Source organism: Elephantulus edwardii, unplaced genomic scaffold (assembly GCF_000299155.1).
Source record: "Elephantulus edwardii isolate Elephantulus edwardi_28Jun2011 unplaced genomic scaffold, EleEdw1.0 scaffold00018, whole genome shotgun sequence".
In the NCBI taxonomy this organism is placed as follows: domain Eukaryota; kingdom Metazoa; phylum Chordata; class Mammalia; order Macroscelidea; family Macroscelididae; genus Elephantulus; species Elephantulus edwardii.
The window spans coordinates 19,352,746-19,378,513 of NW_006399768.1; positions in this window are offsets into that span (position 1 = coordinate 19,352,746).

Genomic DNA, 25,768 nt, shown 5'->3' on the forward strand with positions numbered 1-25,768 from the left:
TACTGTCACACCAGACAATTTTTTCAGTTTAAATGAGAATATTTTTTGTGGAAATCTTTTTTTATCTTTTTGTATCATATGAATGAAGAAGAAAAAAACAAAGACACCCAAAACCCAAGACACCATGCCATCAAACAGCAGCCATAACAACATATTACATATTTACTGTTACAAGTACACATACTTTCGCCTTCTTATATTTAAAAAATAGTTACTGCTTGCCGAAGGTATAAATTCCATCCAACATTTTTCATTAAAAGTAGTACTTACACTTCAACAGTTATTACTCTTTTGAAGAAAAGACATTTTGTTGAAAAATGAAGCACTCAAAAATTATCAGTCTAATATAATTTAATTATTGTTTTTGCTTATTTACCAAGAAAAGCCTGTCTTATCGCAGAGTAATCTGCATATAAATGACCTAGCAGCATTATTAGTTCAACAGCCTATTAAGCATAGTGTTTGCAGCTTTCTATATTTTTTGCCCTGATTGTTTTCACAGATTTGATATTAAAGTATTATAAGTTAGTATAGCTAATATTTTTTCAAAGAGAATGGCTAGAAACTACGTTATATTTTTACAAGTTACTTTTGGTCTTTTTCCCTCTTCAATGCACAATTTATTTAATTCTAATAGACTACAATTATTCGACTAATTAAGCGACAATCCTAGAGGCACATGATATTTGAGAAGTGAAAAATTAAATCTTGATAAAATATTACCTTTGTGTCCTTAGGATTTAGGCAAACAATTTATTGTGCTTTTGTCATCTTTAGTATATATAATCATACAAATGAGAACAACCAAGTACATTGTATGTGAAAAATACAAAGAAATGAAATTTAATCAGTTTTATCCAATTTTTTGTCATAAGAGATTACATTATTTCAACTGTGCTACATATGTTATTGTTGACATAAACCTCATTTTCTTCCACTTACCTTTTTTTATTTTTAAAGCTAATTTTTTCAACATTTCATTTCATATTGGTTGTAGTATTTATTGCTGTAATTAATTTAGCAGAGAAATGTTCTCACATACTCATCATTTTATGAAAATAACAACTTTCATGCTGAAATTTTTCACACTTCATCAGAGCCCAAATATGAGTTTATCTCCAGAATTTGAGGAAGATATTAAATCTTCATTGATTTATGAGAACATTTTAAAGAAGGTTTATTACCAATGCCAACAACAATTTGGAGTTCTGGATTAATTCAAATTCAAGACTAGCTAAACTTTAAATTTAATGGATAAGGTTTTTTTCAATTATGAGTCTTAATTAGCTAACTGAAAAATATGTCACGTTCTGTCATTTTACCTGTTCTTCATCTTTCAAAAACCCATAAATATGTAAAAGGAAATAAACCAATTTGGGCTCGAGATATACTCTGATAATATTACAATAGCAATTATTATCTCCCATTATGTGTGAATGATCTATGACAGATCAATTACAATGATTGCCTAAGGTTTCAGCAATTCCAATATGTATATTTGTTATTTGTTTCTCTTTCAAGATAGATAATCTGCAGGACCAGGCAGACAAATCCAGAGCTTTAAAATTTCAGTCTCTACTTAAAACTAGCCCTCTTGCAATATACTCTTGAAGTCTCCAAGTTTCCAAGACCTCCTTTTCCTTCAGTGCAATCCGATAAATTCAATTCCACAAGCATTAATTGGGCTTTTGCTGTGTGTAAAGCACTCAATGTGAAGTACAGCAAAGACTAAGCCTGGACCCTTTTCTGTGATTTCAGCACAGAAGAGACATGCTCCCTTCTTTTCCCCAAGAGAACTTAAGCTGCCAGAAGTATTATTGGGAACAGAGGGATAACATCTGGATATTGCTAGTTTCTTTATGTCTCTCAAGTGGCAAATCACCTCACGGAGTGTTCATTTATTTCTACCTGAGTTTTGGGGCACACATACTCATCTCTATCAGTTTCTCCAAGATTAATAAACTCTCACATTTTTTTCAAGTAGTTCTCTTCTTGTATGCCAGCAATTATTCCTCATTTCTGTGATCACAGAGATTCATTCAAAACCAATTATCTAACATCACAGAGAACGTAAGAAAAGACTACTTTGGGGGAAATGTTATATATTTTTTTTTAAAAAAAAAAGCTAACAATCCCTCTATACAAATGATAAGTTAAAGTGGAATGAAACAAAAGAATTCAAAATCCACTACTATGTTGATTCTGACTTATCCAGGTCTTTCATTGGGTTTCCAAAGCTATAAATCTTTATAGAGTAGACTGTTTTACCTTTTCCCATGGAGAGGTGACAATGAAAAGCAAGACACCCTCAAAGCAGATCTAGGGTTGATATTTTTTCAGTCTCAAAATTAAATAATTTCTATATATCACTTCATGTTGCTCATTAGATTAAAACTATTTGTGTGGAGTTTACTATGACATTATCTTCATTTTAACATATACAGTGCAAAATTTCATAAAATAGTTTGTAGTCTGTTTAATAGAGTGCAACTCTATTAAAATTAGATTGAAATACAGTGTTTTGATGCTAATACTACTTCAAAACGGAGGACAGATAACTCATAAGGAGCATGTATTGCCTGGCAGGCATGATCTGGATCAGAGAGTCATGCCAGGAGAACACAGCAGCAATTTTTGTCAGAGCAAGCTCATCAGATGAAAGCTTATATGTGGAGTATGAAGAGCAAAACCCAAGAATCCTCACTTGCAGCACACCTTCCTACCAATGACCAGAGCTAGAAGGCACTCTTTCCTCCAAATCAAAACTTGTCATGATGTGAAGAGTCACACATCTGTTTCACCACTGTGCCAAAAACGTATGAATCTGTTTGTAATGATGGATCAAAATTATTGGATCGATTCCCATGTTCAAAGTGACTTCGTAAGTTTACTCAAAGAATGGCCACATCTGCTGTTCATGAACAAATCTTAACATTCCTTTGCTGCCAGGAGAGAGAAAGACTTCAGCCTTTCTCCTGGGGCCACCCAGAATGTGATCCACTTTTGAAACTAAATTCAATATTTGATCTCCCAAATGAAAGGCAAAGCCATCAGTGTTAGCCAAAACAGTTCTTAGAGGAGCCTCACATCTTGTCTACAAGAGTTATTTTAGAGATTTCCCATGAAATTTGCCCATTATGTGAAGACAGCCTCTAGGCTTTATGATCTTTCTCCCACGGTGTGTGCTCTATATGATTTGCAGATATTTACTCAAAATGCTCACAGCTGAAAGCCCCTTACACACCCCTCACATCAGCACACACATTTATTACACTCTCTTTCCAGCTGCCCGCTATATTTAAAATCTTAAGACTTTGCCAGAATGTTTTCCCACTTTGGGATCTTGTTTAGTATAAAGGCATGAATTAAAATATAAAATACCACTAAAAATGCTGGTTACATCAGAGTCATCCAATTATTATTTTTAAAGTGAATTTTTATATTTCCTTCAAATTTTTAGATTCTTAATCATCCAAAACAAACTGCAAAGGTTCATTACAGCAGTTCCGTTTTGGTGGGGGGTTTTTTCATCTTCTGTTATAATGGAAATTCTCTTTCACATGATTTAGAAAATATATAACAAAGAAGTCCATCACAAGACTGGATATTTTTAATCAAATTTAAGCCATATGATGCCAGACAGAAACGTATGGCTTGGCATAAAAATCTGGAAGTCCATATGTTCTAGATGAAGAGGTAAATGTGTGTGTGTGTGTGTGTGTGTGTGTGTGTATGTGTGTAAGTCTCCAAATTTTGTTGTCATATTTTAAAGTCCCAGATGTTTCCTTTCTTCCTTCATTTTCAACAGTTTAGATCTGCTTGATATTCACAGACCACAAAAGATTTCATGGCTGTACTTTTTCAATTCTCACCCTTCCCAATCTTAGGAAGGGTTGTTCTGTATAGCATAGTACTTAAAATTGAGTTTACTTTAATGAAGAAAGCATCAATAAAAAGAACATTAAAATAGCAGAAAATAGTCACAAATGTAGTGGCAAAAATGCAAAGTCTGTCTATCCTTTTGGTTTCTGAGACAATATCCCTATTTCATTATCCAGCTGAGAAACCTTAGCTATTTAAAGTGGGTGCTCCAGGAGGACAGAATTGTACTGCCAAGTGATATGATTTGATAGGATCAAGACTAACTAGAAACAATTATTCACTACAGAATATTTTAAAACATTCTGTTTCAAGGTAGATGTTCATTTCAATTGCATCTTCATAAATATAATTTCAATTCTTGGAAAAACTATTTTATCTTTTCAGAACTGTGTGTGTTTTGTCCCATTCTTGGTAGCTTTAGGCAGGAGAAAGAGCACCTGCGATTTACTGCCTCAGAAAACCCCTAGAAGATCAGCTGTGAGTTTGTTGTGACATGACAGCAATGCGTTATTGAGTATTAAGGGAAAATAGAAGGCATTCATTGATTGAGGAAATCTTATTTAGATGTCAAGCCTTGTGCTACTGGTTTTATATGTCCTGCACTCTGTTTAAGAAACATCACCATCATAACTTCTGATTTTCCCAAAACCTCTACAGGGGAAAAGATGGGTAATCTCATCCTATAAAGGAATTTGCAGCTTCAGAAATCTGATATAGTGTCTCTATGAGTTAGAATCAACACAACAGCAGTAGCGGGTTTTCATGTTGTCATTTATGTGTTTATTTTAACATGAATAGAGATGTGTGTGAAAATGTATGTTTGCTATAGCTAATTCAACACTCTCACAAGTTAAAAAAAAAAAAAAACCAAACACAAACACAACAAAACATTGAGCCCATTGCAGTCAGTTGATTCTGATTCATAGCAGTGCTATTGGGGATAGACTAGAAATGCCCCATAGGATTTCTAACATTGAAAATATTCACAGGCAGATTACCTCATTTTTCTCTTGAGGAGCAGCTTGTGGATTCACCTCTAACCTTTTGATTGGCAGTCAAGTACTTAATCACTGAACCAACAGGGCTTCTTTTGCCAATTAACCATCACTGCTGTTGAGTTGATACTGACTCATCGTGATCCTCCAGCAGGTTTCCAAGACCGTCAACCTTTGCAGGAAGAAATGTCTCTACTTTCTCCCTCAGAGAAGTTAGTGGATTCCAACCACTGCAATTAACAGTGGACAAGCAATTGAAGGCAAATGTCCTAAAGGAGAGAGTGGATATCTTCTCATTTGACAGCTTCCCATTGCCTATACCACCAAAATCTCAAACTGTGTGATACAGAAAGTGCTCCCTGTAATCACTAAGGACTAACATTTCTGAGAAAACAGTCAATACCTAATGTTATTGTGTAACTTTGACTTTGGCATTAACCACTCCATGCCTCAGTTTTAATATATGTTTGCAACGTATTAGACTTGCAAATTGTTACTGCTAAGATTGTTTCATACCTAAAATTCCACTTTAAAAAAAAAAGATAGATAGATATACTAGCAGCAAGAAGCTATGTCCAGAAGGCTTGAGGCCACCAGCTGCTCCACAGAAGAAGGATGGGTAATCTCCTCCCATGCTATTAACTCCCTCTGAAAACCCACTGGAGGGCCACCCATGGGTCAGTTCTGACTCTAAAAGTATACAACAACAACAAACTTGTGAAGCAGGCAAGATATGCCTCTCGAGGATATGAGCAGGTTGTGGCCCAGCTGATTTATGTGGAGAAAAGACTGTAGATTTACTTCTTCCTACTGACCATTCCTTTCCAGGCTCCCTTGACTAAAGGTTATGAAGTCTGAGACACCATCCTTTTTCTTTTTGATTCAACATTCAAGTCCTTCATTATCTCAATCAATTTGATGCCTTTAAGCGTAATCTCTGTAAGATAATGATTTCCAATTTGATGCATTCATTTCTGAGCAAAAGATTATAGTGGTTTCAATACCCACACAATACCTAAGAATAACGTTCTGGCCATCTGTTCTAAAAAGACAGATATTGAAAACTACATGGAGGAAAATTTTATTCCAACATAAGTGAGATTGCCATGAGTTGGAATAAACTGTGATAACTGGTAAGATTGGTTTTCAGCATCTAAATATCCATCACTGATTATTTTGGGGCATCTAAAACTTATCTAAAATGAAAGCTTTATAGTCAATCCTCAGCTCCACAATCAATACTACTTGTATCATTAGTCAGGACATCAGAAGACAAATTGCACTGGAAAAATCTGCTTTCAGGCACCTCTCCAGAGTGCTGAAAAGCAACGATGTCAATCAAGAGACTAAGGTGTTCCTAATCCAGGCCTTGTTCTTCTCAATTACTTGCTATGCATCTTTGATTAAGGAGGGCAGAAGAAGAATCAATGTCTTCAAATTGTGGTACTGGAGAAGGAACTTGAACATACCATGGACTGCCAAGAAAACAAATGGGTCTGTCTTAGAGAGGGTGAAACCAAGTTTTTCCTTGGAAGCTAGGATTTTGAAGCTCTGTCTCACATACTTTGGGCACACAGCCAGGAGGGACCAATCCTTGAAGAAGTACATAATGCTGGGAAGGGTGAAGGGATGACACAGGAGAGGAAGACCCCGAATGAGATGGACTAACATAGAAACTGGGGCAATGAGGATTGGTGTGCCAGAATTAGTGAGACTGGCTATTAGTGAGACAGGGCAGGCTTCAGAGCTGCTGTACATAGAGTCTCTTTGAGTTGCCAGCAACTCAACAGCACATAACAACCTTCATTCCAAAAACTCCATACTTTTTATGGTTCTAAATGTTATAACTATGCAGTCAGTTTCTTTTTTCAAAAACCTAACTCAGCATTGCCATTTGTTCTTACCTCTTACATATACCTCACATCCACTAACAAAGCTTGCTGCTTCCGAATATCCCTAGAATTCACTCATCTCGCAACCTCTTCTGTCAATATCTTTAGTTTAACCTATCAATATCCCTCACCTGGTTCATGTCCAGTCTCCTAATTGACTACCTAGTACTTCTTTTTATCTTTTACAACCCATGATACATAAAACTATACATACAATATTTAAATATTTTCTTTTTTTTCTGTAATTATATTTTATTAATTTTCATAAACATTTACAGAGATTTTGGGCTTCCGCTCATTCATTGTTGCACTATTCTCTCTACCCTCCTCCCAGTTTGTTCTTGTCCAAATGCCACAGTGCTTGTCAAAGCCAGTTCTGATTAATCTTCTTTGTCAGTGTGTCCTTTGCCATTCCCTATCACTCCTCCCTGAGAGAGACTTCACCCTGAGTCATAAGGAAAAGGGGATGGCGCATTCTCTTAGCTACTTCCTGCTGAAAAGGGACGCTGTGGGTTTCAGGGTGAAGATCTTCTCTCACTTTAGAAATCCAGCCTCTTATGGAGTAAAAGAACATTGGAAAATATAACATGAAATTCCTAAAAAAAAAAGACTTGCTACACTGGTTGAGACTGGAAGATTTTTCAAAACTATTTCTAGGGATATTCTCTTTAAACTTTGAACTGAAAAGGACCTCTGGGTTAATGAATATCACCCATAAGCATTGCCTTATTTTTGAAAAATTACCTATGTGGTTAGCTCTGGTGACCTAAGTTAAGGTGTTTTACCACCAACCCAAAATCATGAAGTTTGACTCCACTAGCTGCTCCAAGGGAGAAAGATGGGCAATATCCAGCTATGTGATTTATAGCTTCTGAAAATCCTGGGGAGGGCAAGCCATGAGTGGGTTCCGAAATGACTGCTCATAGCAAAGGTGTTAATTGTGGATCCAAGCAAGATGAAGCTGTTGACGGTTTCATTCTCCTCTCCATCCATCATGACACAGCCTAGTGGTCCATTGGTAAGAATCTTTATTTTCTTGATATTGAGGTGCAATCCTTACTGAAGGCTGCATTCCTTGATCTTCTGCAACAAGTGCTTCAGGTAATCCTCACTTGCAGCAAACAAGGTTGTGTCATCTGCACAATGCAGGTTATTGATGAGTCTCCTTCCAATCCTGATGCCACGTTCCTCTTCATAGTGACCAGCTTCTTTGATAATTTGCTCAGCATATAGATTGAACAGGTATGGAGACAGAATACATCCCCGATCTACTCTCTTTCCAATTCCAAACCATGCAGTAGCCCCCTCCTCAATTTGCACAACAGCCTCCTGCTCCAGGTATAGGTTCCTCAAGAGCACAATCAAGCACTCTGGGATTTCCATTCTTCTCAATGTCAGCCACAGCTTGTATGATCTACACAGTCAAATGCTTTTGCATAGTCAATAAAGCACAAATAGACATTCTTCTGGTATTCCTTACTTTCAGTCAGGATCCACCTGACATCAGCAATGCTATCCCTTGTGCCACAGCCTTTTCTAAAACCCACTTGAACTTCTGGCAATTTCCTATCTATGTATAGTTACAGCCATTTTCCCAATGATCTTGAGCAGTATTTTGCTTGCATGTGATATCAGTGATATTGTTCGATAATTTCCACATTTAGTTGGATCACTCTTGTGGAGAATAGTAACAGATATGGACCTCTTCCAATCCATTAACCAGACAGCTGTCCTCCAAATTTCCTGGCATGGACTGGTGAGTGCATCCAAGGCTGCGTCTGTTAATTGAAACAAGTCAATTGGTATTCCATCAATTTCTCAGGCTTCCCCCCCCCCCAGTGCCTTCCACTTCCTATTTCACTACCATTGGCTGCTGTTCTTGTGAGACTTCCTGAAATTTTTCAGTGTCAATCAATTCTTGCTGGTACGGTGACTGTGTATGCCCTCCATCTTCTTTTGATGGTTTCCGGGTCATTTAATATATTGCTCATAGCATCCTTCAACCTTGCTACATGAGGCTTAAATTTGTTTTTCAGTTCTTTCAGCTTGAGAAATACAGAACAAGTTCTTCCCTTTTTATGCTCCAATCCTAGCTCTCTGCACATTCCATTATAACATTTTGGTTTTTTCTCCTGACTTGCCCTTTGAAACCATCTATTCAGCTCTTTTACTTTGACATGTTTTCCTTTAGATTTGGCTTCTTGACTTTCCAGGGCAATCCTTAGAGTCTCTTCTGACATCATTTTTTAAAATAATTATTTCTGCTCTGTTTTTGTAATGACCTTTTGCTTTCTTCATGGATGACATCCTTGATATCATCCCACAACTCATCTAGTCTTCTATCATTGGTGTTCAATGCCTCAAACCTATTCTTAAGATGATCATAAAATTCTGATTAATAGTACTAGGCACATATTAAGTGTCTAATAAATATTTACTAAAGGAACAATGGATAGCATTAATTCATGGACTACAACAGCTAAGCAAATATAGTCATTGAAATTGTTATGTTCCAAAAGAACTTCTGAATTTTAAATATAACAAAAATAACAGCAGTATTTTTTGTCTTTATGTTGGTAGCACAAATCCTCACACATGAGGCCACTAGAGCTCTTACTAAAGATTACAACCTTGAAAACTCGATAAAGCCAAAGACTCATCAACCATCTGTATTTTGCAGTTGAGGCAACCTTACTTTCTAAAAGTGAAGAGGATTTTAAACACTTGTAGAAAATCAAACACCATAGTCTTCAATAAGAATTTTATCTCAACATCAAGAAAATAAAAATCTCTCCAATGGGCCAATAGGAAACATCATAACAGATGGAGAAAAGATTGAAGTTATCTATGATTTAATCTTACTTGGATCCACAATCAATATCTTTGGTGCAGAAGTCAAGAAATCAAAAGACGTTGCATTGGGAAAACCTGCTATCAAAGACCTCTCTGAAGTGCTATGGAGTAATGATGTCAGTTTAAAGACTAAGGAACACTTGATTTAAGCCATGTTCTTTTCAATTACTTGCACTGCATGTGAAAGTTGGATGATAAATAAGGCTGATGGATAAATTGATGACTTTGAACTACTGTATTGGACGAGAGTATTGAATATCCTATGCACTGCCAAAAGAACAAATAAGTGTGTCGTGGAGAAAAAGTAATCAGGGTACTTCTTACAGGTGAGGATTATAAAGCTTTCTTTTATATATTTTGGATATGTCGTTAGATGGAGCCAATCCTTGAGGGAAAAACCATTATGCTTGGAAAGGTGGAAGGTCAGTAAAAGAAACGAAGAACCTTAATGAGATGGATTGACACAGTGATTGCAACAATGGGTTCAAGTACATCAGAGATGATGAGAATGGCATAGGATAGGACAGAATTCAGATCTGTTGTTCATAGGGTTACTATCAGTTGTACTTGAAGCAATAGCATAACGACAAAAGCAAAGGGAATGATTATGTCAGAATTGACTAAATGACAGTGGATTTGGGCTTTCGTTTAGTTTTCTATGTTACAGGCAAACTGCCAAGTATTTCTACATATTGATTCACTTAATCCTTGAAAGAAAATTGCCTAGTATTACTTCCACTTTAGAGATTAGAAACCAGTAGCATGCGACTCATCGTTAATACATGCCAGGATAAAATCCCAAGGTTATTTATGACTAACTGGTCATATATGCAACACTTCAAAACAAAGTCCAAGGGACAAAAAATATCTTGAAAATGAGGATTATGAGTTGGAAATATCCAATGGCCTTCTTTTTTTCCTTTTTCTTTTAGATCTTAATGAAAGTTTACAGAGAAATTGGATTTCCATTCATTCATTGTTTAACTTTTTCCTCCCTGCCTACCACCCACTGCCAGTTCACTTTTTCTCTTTGAAAAAAAATGTCTTTTTCATTGTTGTACAATCCTTCCCACTCCCCAGTCCACTTTATTATGCAGCTCTTATTCTGGACTGTTGTTATGCAAATAATACCTAATCATGTATTTCATTTAAGTAGTTTTATTCCTCATCTGTTTCACTGCATTGTACATTGTACATTATGTATCCCCTGTTTTCTTAGTTTCATTCCAACCCCCATTTCAGTCCTGTTTTTATAACAGTGGCATTATACAGTATTTGTCTTTTTGTAAGGAAGATATTTCACTCAGCAAAATGTCCCCAGGGTCACCCATTTTAGGTAATATTTCATTAGTTCTTTGTTTTTCAGTGTTACATAGGATTCTTTTGTGTAAATATACCACAGCTTCTCTATCCATTCATTTGTTGATGGTCACTTGGGTTGTTTCCATCTCTTTGCTATTGTGAACAAAGCAGCAATAAACATGGGTGGACTTCTTGCATAATTTGTCAAATTAACTTGATGAAAACTTAAATAAAAATAGGTGTTCTGGAATCACAAAAAGGTAGTACTTAATTCACAGTACTATTTCAAAGTCATAGTACTACAAGGAACAAAGAAAAAGCAACAGTAAGTTGAAGTGTGTGTGTGTGTCCTGAAGAGGTATCCACCAAAGGAGTGGTTGATGAAGACATATGGGCCCAGGATGATCCAATTTGACTTTCTCCAAGGAAATGAATGTTCCCTCTTTCTCTTTCATGACAACTCTTTCTTTGTCTCTCTTTCTTTCTCTCACTCTCTATTGTTCTATCTCGTCCTCTCTTTCTATATCTCTCTTACTGTCACTGGAATGAACTTATAGCTAACACTTCAGCGGGTTTTCAGAGGCTGTAAATCACACAGAAGGCTCTTGTTAATCTCTCTCCAGAGAAACCACTAGTTTATTCCAGAGGAAATTCATTTCTGTCAGCAGTTGCAACTCAAAATAAACAATGCCACCAGAAATTTTTTCTAGAGAAACTAGAACTCTATTTTTTTAAAATATACTGTCCAAGTTTCCAATGTTAAATAATGTTTTGAATCACATGACTCAATTTGTCACCAGAGTTTTCTCATAAGAGACCACATAAAGTATACCTACATTCCATATTCAGTTCACAGTCTAGTTGTCACAGACATCAAGTAGAGTGTTATAGTTGAGGGATGAGAACTGAGGAGGAAAGTAAGGTAGTGAAGAAGAGGTAAGAAGCAAAACCTTCAGCGGTATGTTAAATATAGGGGAGAGAAAGCTAACACAAGATATTGTCAATATGCTATGAGATAATTAACCCACAGCTTTGACTTAAGGAGAATTGTTCCCACCTGGGACAGTCAAAGAAGGAATCACAGACCAAAAGTGACTTAAATAGACTCTAAAGAAAACAAGTATTTAAATCAGTAGCAGGTTGCTTACGTCACGATTGCACATTTCAGATAAAGTAATGACTGTGCAACACTCTCCAAAGCACGAGCTAACTGTACATGTTCAAGAAATTATTTTGTCATAATAAATTAAATAAATTGAATTTTATATAAAATCAAGCTCATTCCCAGTATGTTTAAGGGAGATCTGGGGACTTGGTGATAAAGATTTGTGCTGCCATACCAAAACTATGTAATTCCAAATCTTCCAGCTTATTGACTTACTGCATCTGAAAACCTGCTGGAGGGTCAACTATGAGTTAGTCCAACTCAAAGTACACAGCAACTACAAAAGCAAAATGGTTCTGTTACTATCTTTTCTAAGAGAGTGTATATTTACATATTGTTCATATTAACTATATTTTGGGAAGAGGGATGCTAAATTATAAGAGTTATATATTAAAGAAAACTTTTGTTCACATGTGCTTATGCCATAACTTGGAGTATGGATGACTATGATATTTCCTTATTTCTTCTTTTTTCCATTTGTATGTGTGTATGTTTTATGATTCACATTTTGTTGGTGACATAGAAACAATCTGATCATTCAGTGCTTGTGTATTTTTAAAGTTACTTCTGATTTAAAATATCCAGCAGTGGTGGCTTCTGCCTGCCTTTCAGTCACTTTCCTGTCCATAGTCGGATAGCTGACAGCTTTGGGTCTGTGGCTTTTTAAGTGGTGTTAGGGCAAACCCTTCTGCCTGACTACAAATCTGTCCACCCGCAAAACCCAACTGCTCTACGCTCATGCAATTATGAATTAAATAATAATTTAATTTTAAAATATTTAAATTTAATATTTACATTCCATATTGGGCAATATATTCTGAAGACAGCAATTTTCTGATGAATGTTTTTAATTTTAAGCACTCTCATATAAGAATAATAAAAATGACATTTTAGACTATTCTGAATTTAGGAGCCTAAATAGAGGATTTCAGGACCCAGTTTTCACAAGTAGATGCTAACAGGATAAGGAAAATTAAACCTGTTATTATGCAAAAAAATGAGGCCTCTTTTTCCACCTTGTACATTGTGCTTTAATATGTATTTTATGGGGTTTACAGGAAGTTTAATTTTCCAGTTAAAGTAAGAGAGAGTATAGGTGATAAATTTCGTTATCATGGTAATTTACATGACTCTTAAAGGTGAGCAAACTAAATACTCCTCAAAAACAGCACTATTAACCATAAGGTGGTTTACAGATTTGGTCAGATGAAAATAAAGTGCATACACTTTCTCTTTCCTCTCCTCTCCTCTCCTCTCCTCTCCTCTCCTCTGCTCTCCTCTCCTCTGCTCTCCCTTTCTCTCTCTCTCTCAAAAAAAAAAAATAAATACACAATTTGGTGACCAGTATCAGAATGTTTGACCATAGTGTTCACAGGCTGTCTTTAATAGGATATGCTGAAAATTTTTATATCATTTGTGTTCCAACTTGAATTCTACAGTCTTTTACCAAATTAATTTCCTATCATACTAATAGTTCTTACTACAGTAATAATAGTAGCTAGAAGAATTAGTTTCTAATGTGTTAACAAGCATTTGGCCAACTATTTTTTCCCACAAAACCAACTCTATTAAGTCTGTTTAAACTCCTGGTGACTCTTTAAGAAAGAATATAAAAGGCCAGTACTGTTTCCAAGGTTGCAACATTTATAAAGCCAGCATCTCTCTCCTGTGGAGTGGCTAGTGGGTTCAAATCACCAGTGTTTTTGTTAACTGCCAAGGGATTTAACATCTGTACCAAAAAGACATAACTCCTTATCTTTTTATTGCATGCTTTATTAATTCCCTCATAGGTATTATTGCTCATATTATTGATAGCATAAACAATGAGATGACTCAGATATGACCTTAAATTCCAGTTCTATTTAAACTGTGTGTCTTTGTGCAAATTATTTTCCTACTATACATTTCCTTATTTATATTTAAAAAAAAATTAAAACTTACCATGTGTGCTTATTGTGAAAACTACATTAACTGGCTTAATAGCACAGCATCAGGCACCTAATCGCTGCAATAGCTCTTTGAGAGTTCCATCTTCTTTATTGATGCAACCCAAAAAATATTTCAAAAACCTGTATTTGTGGAAGCCTTAAAAAAGAGAGAAATAGGAATACCATTTCATACAGAAACCCCACCACTGGACGTATATCCTAGAAAGATAAAGCACACACAGGTATCAAAGCCACTGTCACATACAAGATGACACCACCTCCCCTCAGATCTTCTGAGAGTTGGCCCTCTCATTACTTTTGTCTTCTAGTCCAGAAAATATCTGTATACATACCAACATATGTGCCTACATATATTTGTGTTGTGCTATTTATACTGTGTAACATATTATATAATGGATCTGAAGTTACCTTTTTACTTTATTTTATTATTAATTTCAATGAAAATTTACAGAGACTTTGGATTTCCATTCATTCATTGTTGCACTTTTCTCCCCTCCTGACCTTCCCCTGCAGTACACTCCCCTCTTGGAAAAGTAAAAGAAAAATTCTTTCATTGTTTTACAATCCCTCCCCCCTTGTCAACTCCACTATACAGCCTTTGCTCTGGACTCCTGTCATGACAAAAATACCTAATCACATATCCCCTTTAAACAGTTTCCCCCCCTCATCTGTTTCAGTGCAGTATACATTATTTATCCCATCTTTCTCAGTCTCCCCCCAACCCCAAGGTCAGTCCTATTGTACAACAGTGGCACCAGGCAGTATTTGTCCTTTTGTGACTGAGATACTTCACTCAGCATAATGTCCTCCAGGGTCACCCATTTTGAATAATATTGCATGAGTTCCTTATTTTTCAATGCAGCATAGTATTCTATTGTGTGAATATACCACAGCTTCCCTATCCATTCATTTGTTGGTTGGCACTTAGGTTGTTTCCAATTCCTTGCTATTGTAGCTTTTTACTTTTAATACCAACTCTTGGAGGTATTTCCTTATATTGTTTTTGGCTGTCCAGTGGCCCTGATTTATGATGATCCTGTGCGCAATGAGATCAGCCTGTTGTGATTTGTAGTGTTTTCATTGGCTTATTTTTCAGAAGTCATTCACAAGGACTTTCTCCTAGACTTCGTTTGCCTGAAAGTTCCAAAGAAGCCTGTTCAACATAAAAATAACATGCAAGCTTACACATACAGATAGATAAATAATACCAGTGCATGAGGTGTAACGGCTGAGAATGGAACAGAGTCTTGCATGAAAAGAAATAATTCTATTAATGATGCAAATCATCCTCGTATTTTTTAATCCATGAAAATCACAGGATTTTAAAATGATTCTATAGTAGACCATTATAGGAATTTTCAATAATCTATATTCTATTGTTATTATCTTTCTTGCTGGCTGTCTTTGAGTCAGTTCTGACTTGTGTTGCCATCTTCTCGATTGTTAAAGTGCTTGAATCCATTATTGTGACTTTCGTGTCTTGCATTGTCCCTGGTTTTCATTTCTCTTCCATTTTACCCACCACAGGTCCTTTTTCTTGCTTTCTTGATGACATGGTCAAATTAAGCAAGTCAGTATCTTGCTATCCTTTCTGTAAGGACTATGACATTTGTATTTCTTCCAAGATTGATTTCTTCATTCATCTGGGAGTCCAAATTATAGTCAACCTTGTTGTTATTGTTGCTGTTGTTGTTGTTGTTGTTGTTGTTGAGTACCTTAGAGTCAGAATCAACCCACAGCTGACCATCTGGCAAGATTTCAGAGATAGTAAATTGGACAGGAGGAGCCTGTCCATCCTTCTGCCATGGAACAGGTAGTGGATTTGAACCGCATGCTTTGAGATTGCAGTACAGTTTCTTACCACTAGACCACCAGAGCTTCCTTCCTGGCTTTTTTAGTTGTTTCTATATGCATATTATTATGAATAATGCTATAATGAACATGTTTGCTGACCTTATCATGTATTTTTCAATGAAGGTAAACTATTTGTATAATAGTGGTAAAAAGGCATATTAATCATATGTAGTTTATTTTAAAGTATTATTTATAATTAATGTTTAATTTTTTACCATCTCAAGATTTTTGTTCATTTATAGTTTTTAATTCAGTATGAACACTCGGTTAGTAAGTGTAGAGACAATACTAGAATCCCTGCATCTCCATCTCTTTTCTTTCACTCCAAGTTTTATTTCCAATGGATTCCAAAGAAAAGGTCATCTGGAAAATTGGGCATCTTCAACCAATGGATTAAGGTGGTGGCTGATAAGTCTTTGAAGAACTACATAGAAAGAGATGCAAAGAAAGACACACTGTGCTTTTTTCCCCACAGATTGACCTCTTTGGAGTGAATATAAAGCCAAGCTTTTCTCTTTCCTTGTTTACTAGGTTCTATGAGAGAGAATAAAGAGAAAGATATTCCTGTTGATGAAAATGATGACAGATAAAATGTGTTTGAAGGCTATAAAAGCTTCTTACATCTGGAGCAGCTGGCAGCCTGGGATTGGACTCTAAGGGGAGCTCATAGATATCTAATTTGAGCAATGGTTAAAAGTAAACTTGGGAACAGCTGATTCAGTGCAGTTATCTCTGGCTCTGGGAAGTTTTTGTGATGTTCAGAGGCTGGCACATAAAAATCCACATGACACATATTTGCTGAGTCTAATATCCTTATGAAAATGAACAGGGATGATTTACAGGAATATATTAGACACAGCTGTTCTTATATAAACCAGGATATAACATGCTATAGCAGGTAATGAGCCATTAAAATGGGCAGAAAAGACTTGCTAATGTTTCAATAATTATGTGTATTAAAATACAGGAATAATATACAAAAAGCAGTGGCACAGAAATCAATTAGATTAGATAAATTGTTCATTCTTCAGCAAGTATTTACGGTGTACTACAAATAACACATTTTGCTGAAACCCAAGAAGGATAGAAAGTAATTATACTTCAATTATATTTCATATAAGAGGTAGCTGTTTTCAGTATGAAGAAACTTGATCCTACAATGAGAACAGAGATTGGAGTGTGTCAAGTTCAAACACTAAGGTCATCTTGCCACCAAAAAAAAAAAAATCTAAGCTGTGATGAATTTGTACACTAAAGATAGCAGCTCAAATCCTACAGTGAAACTTCCAGGGAGAATACGTTTACTGATAGAATTTTATTATGCTGGATCTCCAAGGCATTAGGAATTTTTGTTTTATTCTTTGTTGTTGGTTAGGTGCCATGGAGCCAGCTCTGGTTTATACTGACCTTGTATAGAACAGAAGATTGCTTAATCCTACACTATCCTTAAAATATCTGATGAACTTATAGCCATTGATGCAGCTTGTGGCTCAGTCTATCTCATTTAGGGTCCTTTTATTGTGCTGACCCTTTAATTCTCCAAGCCTAATGTCTTTTCCTGGGAAGCAGGAGTGGCATCCACTTTCTAAACAACATACCTGTGGAAAACTATGAAGTATGAGAAACAACGATAGTTATATAAAGGCTTCAGGTCTTTTGTTCATAGAGTCGCTATGAGTCATGTTTGATTCAAAAGCAATCAGCAAGAAGAAGAATGTCTTTCTCTAGGAATTGGCCTCTCTTAACTACATGCCTTAAAAATGTGAGAAAAAGTCTCACCGTCCACATTGCTAAGGAGCATTCTGGATATATTTCTTCCAAGTCAAATTTGTTTATCTTTTGACAATCCATGTTGTTGTTGTTATGTGCCGTCGAATTGCTTGAGACTCATAGCGACCCTATGTACAACAGCCCTAAACCCTGCTCTATCCTATGCCAATTGCACTGTCTCTGTCACACCCATCCCAAATACCACAGTCACTGAATCAATCCACCTCATAGAGGGTCTTCCCCTCTTGGGTCATCCCTCCACCCTCCCAAGCATGATGTCCCTCTCCAAGGACTGGTCCCTCCTTACAATATGTCCAAAGTATGTCAGATGAAGCCCCAGAATCCTTGCCTCCAAAGGAGCATCCTGGTTGAACCCCCTCCAGAATGAATCTGTTTATTTTCTTGCCAGTCCAAGGTACATTCAATACTCTTCTCCAGCACTACATCTCAAAGGCATCAATTTTCCTTCTATCCTTCCTAGTCATTGTCCAACTCTTTGATGTATAACAAGTGATTGCAAAGACCATAGCCTGTATCAGACACACCTTAGTCTCCAGAGAGACACCATTGCTCTTCAGTACCCTGGAGAGGTCCCTAACAGCAGACTTTCCCGTTACAATACGTTTTTTTTATTTCCTGGCTACTAGTGCCAAGAGTGTTGACCGTGGAGCCAAGCAGACTGAAGTTGTTAGCAGTCTCAATCTCTTCACCACCCATCCTGATGCTGCCAATTAATTGGTCCAGTGGTGAGAATCTTTGTCTTCTTGACATTAAACCTCAATCCATACTGAAGGCTGCAGTCCTTGAGCCTCTGCAGCAAGCATTTTAGGTCCTCCTCAGTTTCAGCAGGCACGGTTGTGCCATCTGCATAACGCAGATTTTTAATAGATCTTGCACGAATCCTGACGCCACACTTATCCTCATAGAGCCCAGCCTCCCAGATAATCTGTTCTGCATACAGGTTGAAAAGGTATGGGGATAGGACACATCCCTGGCATACACCCTTCCCAATTTTGAACCATGCAGTGTTTCCTTGCTCTGTTCTGATGACTGCCTCTTGATCCAAGTATACGTTTCGCATTAGAACAGTCAAGTGTTCTGGGATTCCCATTCATCTCAGAGTCAGCCACAGTTTGTTATGATCCACCCTGTCAAATGCCTTTGCATAATCAATGAAACAAGATAGACATTCCCCTGGTATTTCCTGCTTTCAGCCAAGATCCATCTAACATCAGCTTCAGTATCCCTAGTACCACGACCCCTTCTAAACCCAGCCTGGACTTCTGGCAGTTCTCTGCTGATCTGTTGTTCCAGTCATTTTTGGATAATCTTCAGTAGAATCTTGCTTGCATGTGAAATCAATGATATTGTTCTATAGTTTCCACACTGTTTGGATATTCAGTATTCTTCAACAACACCACAGATCAAATACTTCCGTTTTTTTATTATTCCTTATTAATTGTTCAAATTTCACTAGCATATGAGATGGTTTAAAACAGCATGTCTTGGTTCTACCCTTGCTAACCAGCAATTTAAAAAAGGTCTTTGGCAGTAGATATAAACAGTGTAGTATGTATTTTGGGTTTCTTGACTGCTTTTCCATGGACAATGATTATGAATCTAATAAAATTAAATCCTTGACAGCATGAGTCTTTTTTCCACTTATTTGATGTTCTTTATTGGTCGAGTTTTAAAGATTGTTGTTTTCTTTATGTTGATATGTAATCTATACTGAAGTGTAGAGTCTTTAAGCTTCATCAGTAAGTACTCTTACTCATCTATGTTTTCCACCAGAAAGGTCATATCATCTGTATTTTGCAGATTATTAGAATTTTCCTTCAATACTTATGCCATGGTTTTTCTCATGTAATCAAACTTCTTGGGTTATTTACTAAGCTCACACACATATGGAATAGTTATGGTGAAAGAATACAACCCTAAATAATTGTGCATTTTAATGCATGTAATAAAAGGGCAATATTAGGTTAGAAAGAACATAAATGATTTAAAAATTATAATTCAAGAAGGGAAAACACAAGAGACTTGAAAACCATTCAGAGAGAAAGAGATGGAAAAGAAAAAGGAAGCTCTAAGCATGATCTCAAAACTTGACATTATAATAACAAAAAATAATTAACACTTCAAAAGAAAAAGAAGCAAGAATTTGAAGGAGACTTCCATTTTGAAATTGATACGTTCATGAAGGTTCTATGTAGAGAAATCCTTAAGAGTTTTTTAAATGCATAGATGGAACCCAAATATGGTAATGGATTAACAAATACAGTAATGGAATAAACAAGCATTGCATGCTTGAGATTTATTTTCTTCTGCTTAGAAATTGTATTTGAAAATGTGAATAAGAATGAGAATACATACAAGGTGAAACAGGAAAAAATAAACCAGAATGAGCTGTTTACCTATTGGTGCAAGAAGAACAAAGCAAGAGAGATTTTCTGTTGTTGTTGTTGTTGTGTGCCATCGAATCACCTGCGACACATAGTGACCATGTGTACAATAGCTCTGAAACCTGCCCTATGTTGAACCAATCTAAGAATGATGAATCATATGGAATAACCCAAATACAAATGTAGGAAGAAAGTGTGATGAAAATTGAATAATGTTGTAAAATGTGGTCTAGAAACAAGAAAGATCAAGGATTCAGAAAGAACTATGTGATCTGGTCTATAGAAACTGAATGGTGATGTTTAAGGGAGTTATTTAAAATAGTGGTGCTAACAAATCCAAATAACTTCTTGTTCTCGTATACTGCTATAATTTCTTAATTGGGTACCTCTTTCTAACCTTTCACTTCTTCAATCACCTTCCTTTCTGAAGGTACCTTTTTATATTTCAAATGTACAATATCACTCATTTTGATTGACATTTGTCTATGATTTCCACTGCCCACAGTTACGTAAGTTAGAAAATATTTATTGCAAATAAATCTAAGTTTTCTCCTCTAACAAGCTCTATAGGAACTTTGCACAAGGACCAAGCACTATATTTTTAACTTCGAAGTCTGTGGTTAAAATCTACCGATCATACTCAGAGAGCTAGATGTGGTAATTGTATTCCATAAAGTTAACATCTTTGGAAGCTTTAGGAAGGCAATGTTATGTCCAATAGGATCTCTGTAACTTGAAATTGATTAGACAAGTTTGAAATGTTCCCTAAAGGATTTTCTAAGTGGTCCATATGGTTAATATATTCATGTTAAGATTGAAGGTTCAAGTCCACCCAAAGCTATCTTATAACTAGACCTAGCTATCTTCTTCCCAAAAAATTAGACCTTCAGAATCCTACAGAACACAATCTCTGGCAAACATGGTATCACCATGAGTCTGAGTTGAGTGGTAACTGGGACAAAAAGTATTAAAACTTTACCCTTACCAATGCTTATCCTTCAAAATAATATAGTTTTGAATGCCTGCTAAGCATACCATAAGCTATAAAAATTATCTCTTCCTGTGTGTAGCTTCCCCTCATACTCCAAGCAAAACTCGTTCCTCCCATCTGTGTTTCCTTGTAACTTTTCATGAGCCTTTATTGTATGATTATATCGAGGAGTTCTGGTAGTATAACTTATTGAAAGGTGGAATATTTAATTCTACCAGCCACTCTAGGGGTTGACTCAAAAGTGATGAGTTTGGTTAGAAAGAAATTATGTCATATTTACTAAATAAACTTTTGTTTGTTATCTCATATTTCCTACTATAGTAGAAAATTAAGAAGTGTTATGTTCATTCTTACAGTATTGTCCATATATGTTGGGTTTTATTGCTCTTGAGTGAATAAAGGAATACACAAATTGATATTAAATTTCAAGTATCTGGAGATGAAAGAACTGAGAACATCTATCTATGGGTAAAACAAATATAACTAAAGGATAAGAAATGAAATGGTAATGGTGAAAGAGGGGAAGGAGCAAATAATTTTTAAAGCAATATCCTAAAGAAAACAGGAAATATAATAAAAATAGCATTATACTGAAAAAAGTCTTTGGGTGGGGGGGAGCCATATATTTTTTCTTTATGTAGAGCAAAAGACGTTGTTGTTGTTGATTACTGTTGAGTTGCACACGACTCACCAGCAGTCAGGTAATCAAAAAGCGTATCGCGATGGGAAAGTCTGCTGTTAGGGACCTCTCTAAAGTACTCAGGAACAACGGTGTCTCTCTGGAGACTAAGGTGCGCCTGATACAGGCCATGGTATTTGCAATCGCTTGTTATGCATCAGAGAGTTGGACAATCACTAGGGAGGACAGAAGGAGAGTGGATGCTTTTGAGCTGTGGTGCTGGAGAAGAGTACTGAATGTACCATGGACTGCCAGGAAAACAAACAGATTCATCTTGGAGAGGATTAAACCAAGCTACTCCTTGGAGGCAAGGATTCTGGGGCTTCGTCTGACATATTTTGGACATGTTGCCAGGAGGGACGGGTCCTTGGAGAGGGACATCATGCTAGAGAGGGTGGAGGGACAGCGCAAGAGGGGAAGACCCTCTATGAGATGGATTGATTCGGTGACTGGGGTAATCGAGATGGGTGTGTCAGAGGCAGTGCGGTTGGCGCAGGATAGAGCAGGGTTTAGGGCTGTTGTGTATAGGGTCGCTATGAGTTGAAAACGATTCGACGGCACATAACAAAAACATAACAGAGCAAAAGACATTGTTGTTGTTGTTGTTGTTGATTACTGTTGAGTTGCACACGACTCATAGCTACTCTATGAACAAAAGAACTGTTGCCTCTCCATAACCATCATCATTTCTCCAAGTTCATAGAGTTTCCAGAGGCATGTGGTTTAGGAAGTGGATGCCACTCCTGCTTCCAAACCTGTTTTACAACTGGAAGCTCCACCAAACACTTTCCACATTGGGAAACCATTCTGGTATTTGATACCCCAATGGTACAAGGTTCAACATCACAGCAAACCCTGCTTACTTCATATAGCATATTGACAAAAAGTGATATACAAAGGGGAAGAGTGTCCCTCCAGATATAAAAGCACTAGTCTCATTTAGCTGTGGTTAAGCGTCATCAAGTTGAATACGACTGCACAAAAGATCTGAAGTCTGTTCTATAACTAACATCATTTCTGTACATTTATAGAGTTTAGAGAGTTTGTAGAGTTTCCAGAGGCATCTAGTTTAGGAATTAAATGCCACTCCTGCTTCCCAGCATAAATGAATCTGGAAGCTCATCCAAATATTTTACATGATGGTAGCCATTATGTTATTTGACAAGACAATGGAACAGTGTGCAGCACCACAGCAGCACCAAGTTGTTCAGTTCAGCAAATAGACAAAAGATTGCTTTCTCATTTAAGGAATGTTCATTTGAAAATTAATAAATTTGGCTCAAGAGCCACCGGCCCATAATGGTCCTGCAGGATTTTTATGCCACACCCTTGAGGAGACCGTCACCCCCGGCCAAAGACTCAAGGACACTCACTCTTAGGGAGAAAAGAGCAGTAACACCCATCAAACACAACCCCAAAAACTTCCCTTATGTGACCGATGTGACCACCATCAAGATGTTAGCTAGCAGCCAAACTCCCAGATTGGAGGCTCCATCCTCAAGGAGACCTCGACCCTTGGCCAAAGGCTCAAAGACACCCACATTACGTTAGATTAATTACAATTATTAAGCCCTAATTTAGATTTGTCATTACAATAGGCTATTTGCTCTTTATTAATGATAGCAAGCCTATTTATAGATTATAACATCTTTACTAATTGATTATAGGACCAAACCTATAAATTTGCAATTTAGGCAGACATAGAACTAAAACGTGAACTAACAGTTATTGTCTCTAAGACTTATGTTCTTTCATTGAGAACATACATTAAAAAATGGTATTAGTAGGTTTATTAGTTAGAGAGCGGGAGGAGAGGTGTTTTAGATTGTTAGAATTTAGAAGTGAAATAATCGATGATAAGCAAAGCTAGGCTGAGTTCTAAGACAGGTAGACAGGATACTATTTAAATTAATGTAGTCTTGTTTTATTCTACCTCCTTCATCAATTCAAGCTAAGAGGGGAAAGACTTCTATTATATTTTATTGTTTCTAGAATATTCTAAATAGTTACAGGGTTTTTTTCCCTTTGGATTAAATAAAAATATATTAGTTCGTTTATTTTTACAGACATACATGAAGTACATACTATTATTGCTCAGAATTTTGACCCACAAAACATCAGTGATGTATCTGAAAAGTTCCTTACATAAAAGAGCCCGTAGTAGAACTCAGACATGAACAAAATCACTATCCTTCATGATAAAATTGTTCCATAGAGTTAGTAATTTAATTAAAAGGAAGATGAAGCAATAAATGATCTGAACCTAAAAATATATGTGAAACACTGGCTACTAAAAATGTTAGTCAGTTCTAATAGGCATTCTATAAGAAGGGGGTGGAGAAAGAAAAGAAAAAAAGTAATGGAAAGGTAAAGAAAGATGGGGAATAGGAGAAAATGAATGGAGAAAAAAGGAAAGCTAAGGACAAGATGGAGGGAGAGAGGGCTAAAAGAAAGAAAGAAGGAGAGAGTGGTGAACATGGCAGGAAAAACCAGTACAAATAAAGAAAACATACCTTTCTCTATTCCTGTGAGGTAGCTGTTTTGAGAAGCTAGAAGCATACCAGTACATGGAAAGGCTTTAAATAGAAAGTAGGAATTGAGTATATTGTTTGTACTTTTGAATTACAGGCTAAGATGCTACTAAGATCTATACTCAATAGGCAGCAGGTTTGAGATTTGAAGAAAAATTCAGCGCAGACAATGTGATTTCATAAATTTGATCAAGGGCCTTCCTCTTTTAAAATCCTTTGGTGGTTTCTTACTGCTGTCAGAATAAAGTTTAAAATCCATATGAGAGCACATACATCTATGGTCAATTGATTTTTGACAAGGTTGTCAAGTCCATTCAATGGGAAAAATAGTTTCTACAACAAATGATGTTGGAAAAAGTGACTCTGCACATGTAACAGGAGTTAAGTTGGATCCATAACTTGTACCATAAATGAACAATAAATGGATCAGAAATCTAAAAGTAATAACAAAAACTATAACATTCTTAAAACAAGGATCCAACTTCAAGATTTATTTTTTATATGATATAAAGACAATGATAGACAAAATTTAAAATTTAGAATTGGGTAAATTAGGCTTAATAAAATTGTGTGTCAAATGACGTTGTTGTTGTTGTTGTTGTTATGTGCTGTCGAGTCCCGTGAGACTCATAGCAACCCTACGTACAAGAGCCCTAAACCTTGCTCTATCCTGTGCCAACCTCATTGTCACTGACACACTCACTCCTATTACCCCAGTTACTGAATTGATCCATCTCATCAAAGGTTTTCTTCTCACGCACTATCCCTCCACTCTCCCAAACATGATGTCCTCTCCAAAAATATGCCTAAAAAATGTCTAATCATCTATTCCTTTCATACAGTTCTGCCCCTCATCTATTCCAATGCAGTGTTCAAGATCTATTCACTCTTTTCCTATTTTCCTCTCCCTTCATGTCAATTCTATTTCATAATGGTGGTATCATTCAGTGTTTGTCATTTTGTGACTGAGATATGTCAGACGAAGCTTCGGAATCCTTGCCTCTAAGGAGCAACCTGGCTTCACCCTCTCCAGGACAAACCTGTTTTTTCTCCTAGCAGTCCATGGTATAGTCAACACTGTTCTCCAGTACCACAGCTCAAAGACATCAATTCTATTTCTATCATCCCTAGTTACTGTCCAGCTCTCCGATCCATAGCACACAATTGCATAGCCCGGATCAGGCACACCTTAGTCTGCAACCTGATGCCATTGCTCTTCAGTAGTCTGGCGAGATCCCAGACAGCTGATTTTCCTAATGCAATTCGTCTTTAGTATAAAAAGAATCTATCAACTACAGAATGGGTGGAAATATTTGGGAGCTATGTATCTGATAAGGCTGTATGTAATACCTGCATAATAAGTTTCTGTTACTAAACAACAAAAAGACAAAGTCACAATTTAAAAAAATAGACAAAGAACTTGAATAGGCATTTCTCCAAACACATTATGTTGAGTGAAAGATCTCAGTCACAAAATGACAAACACTGGATGATACCACC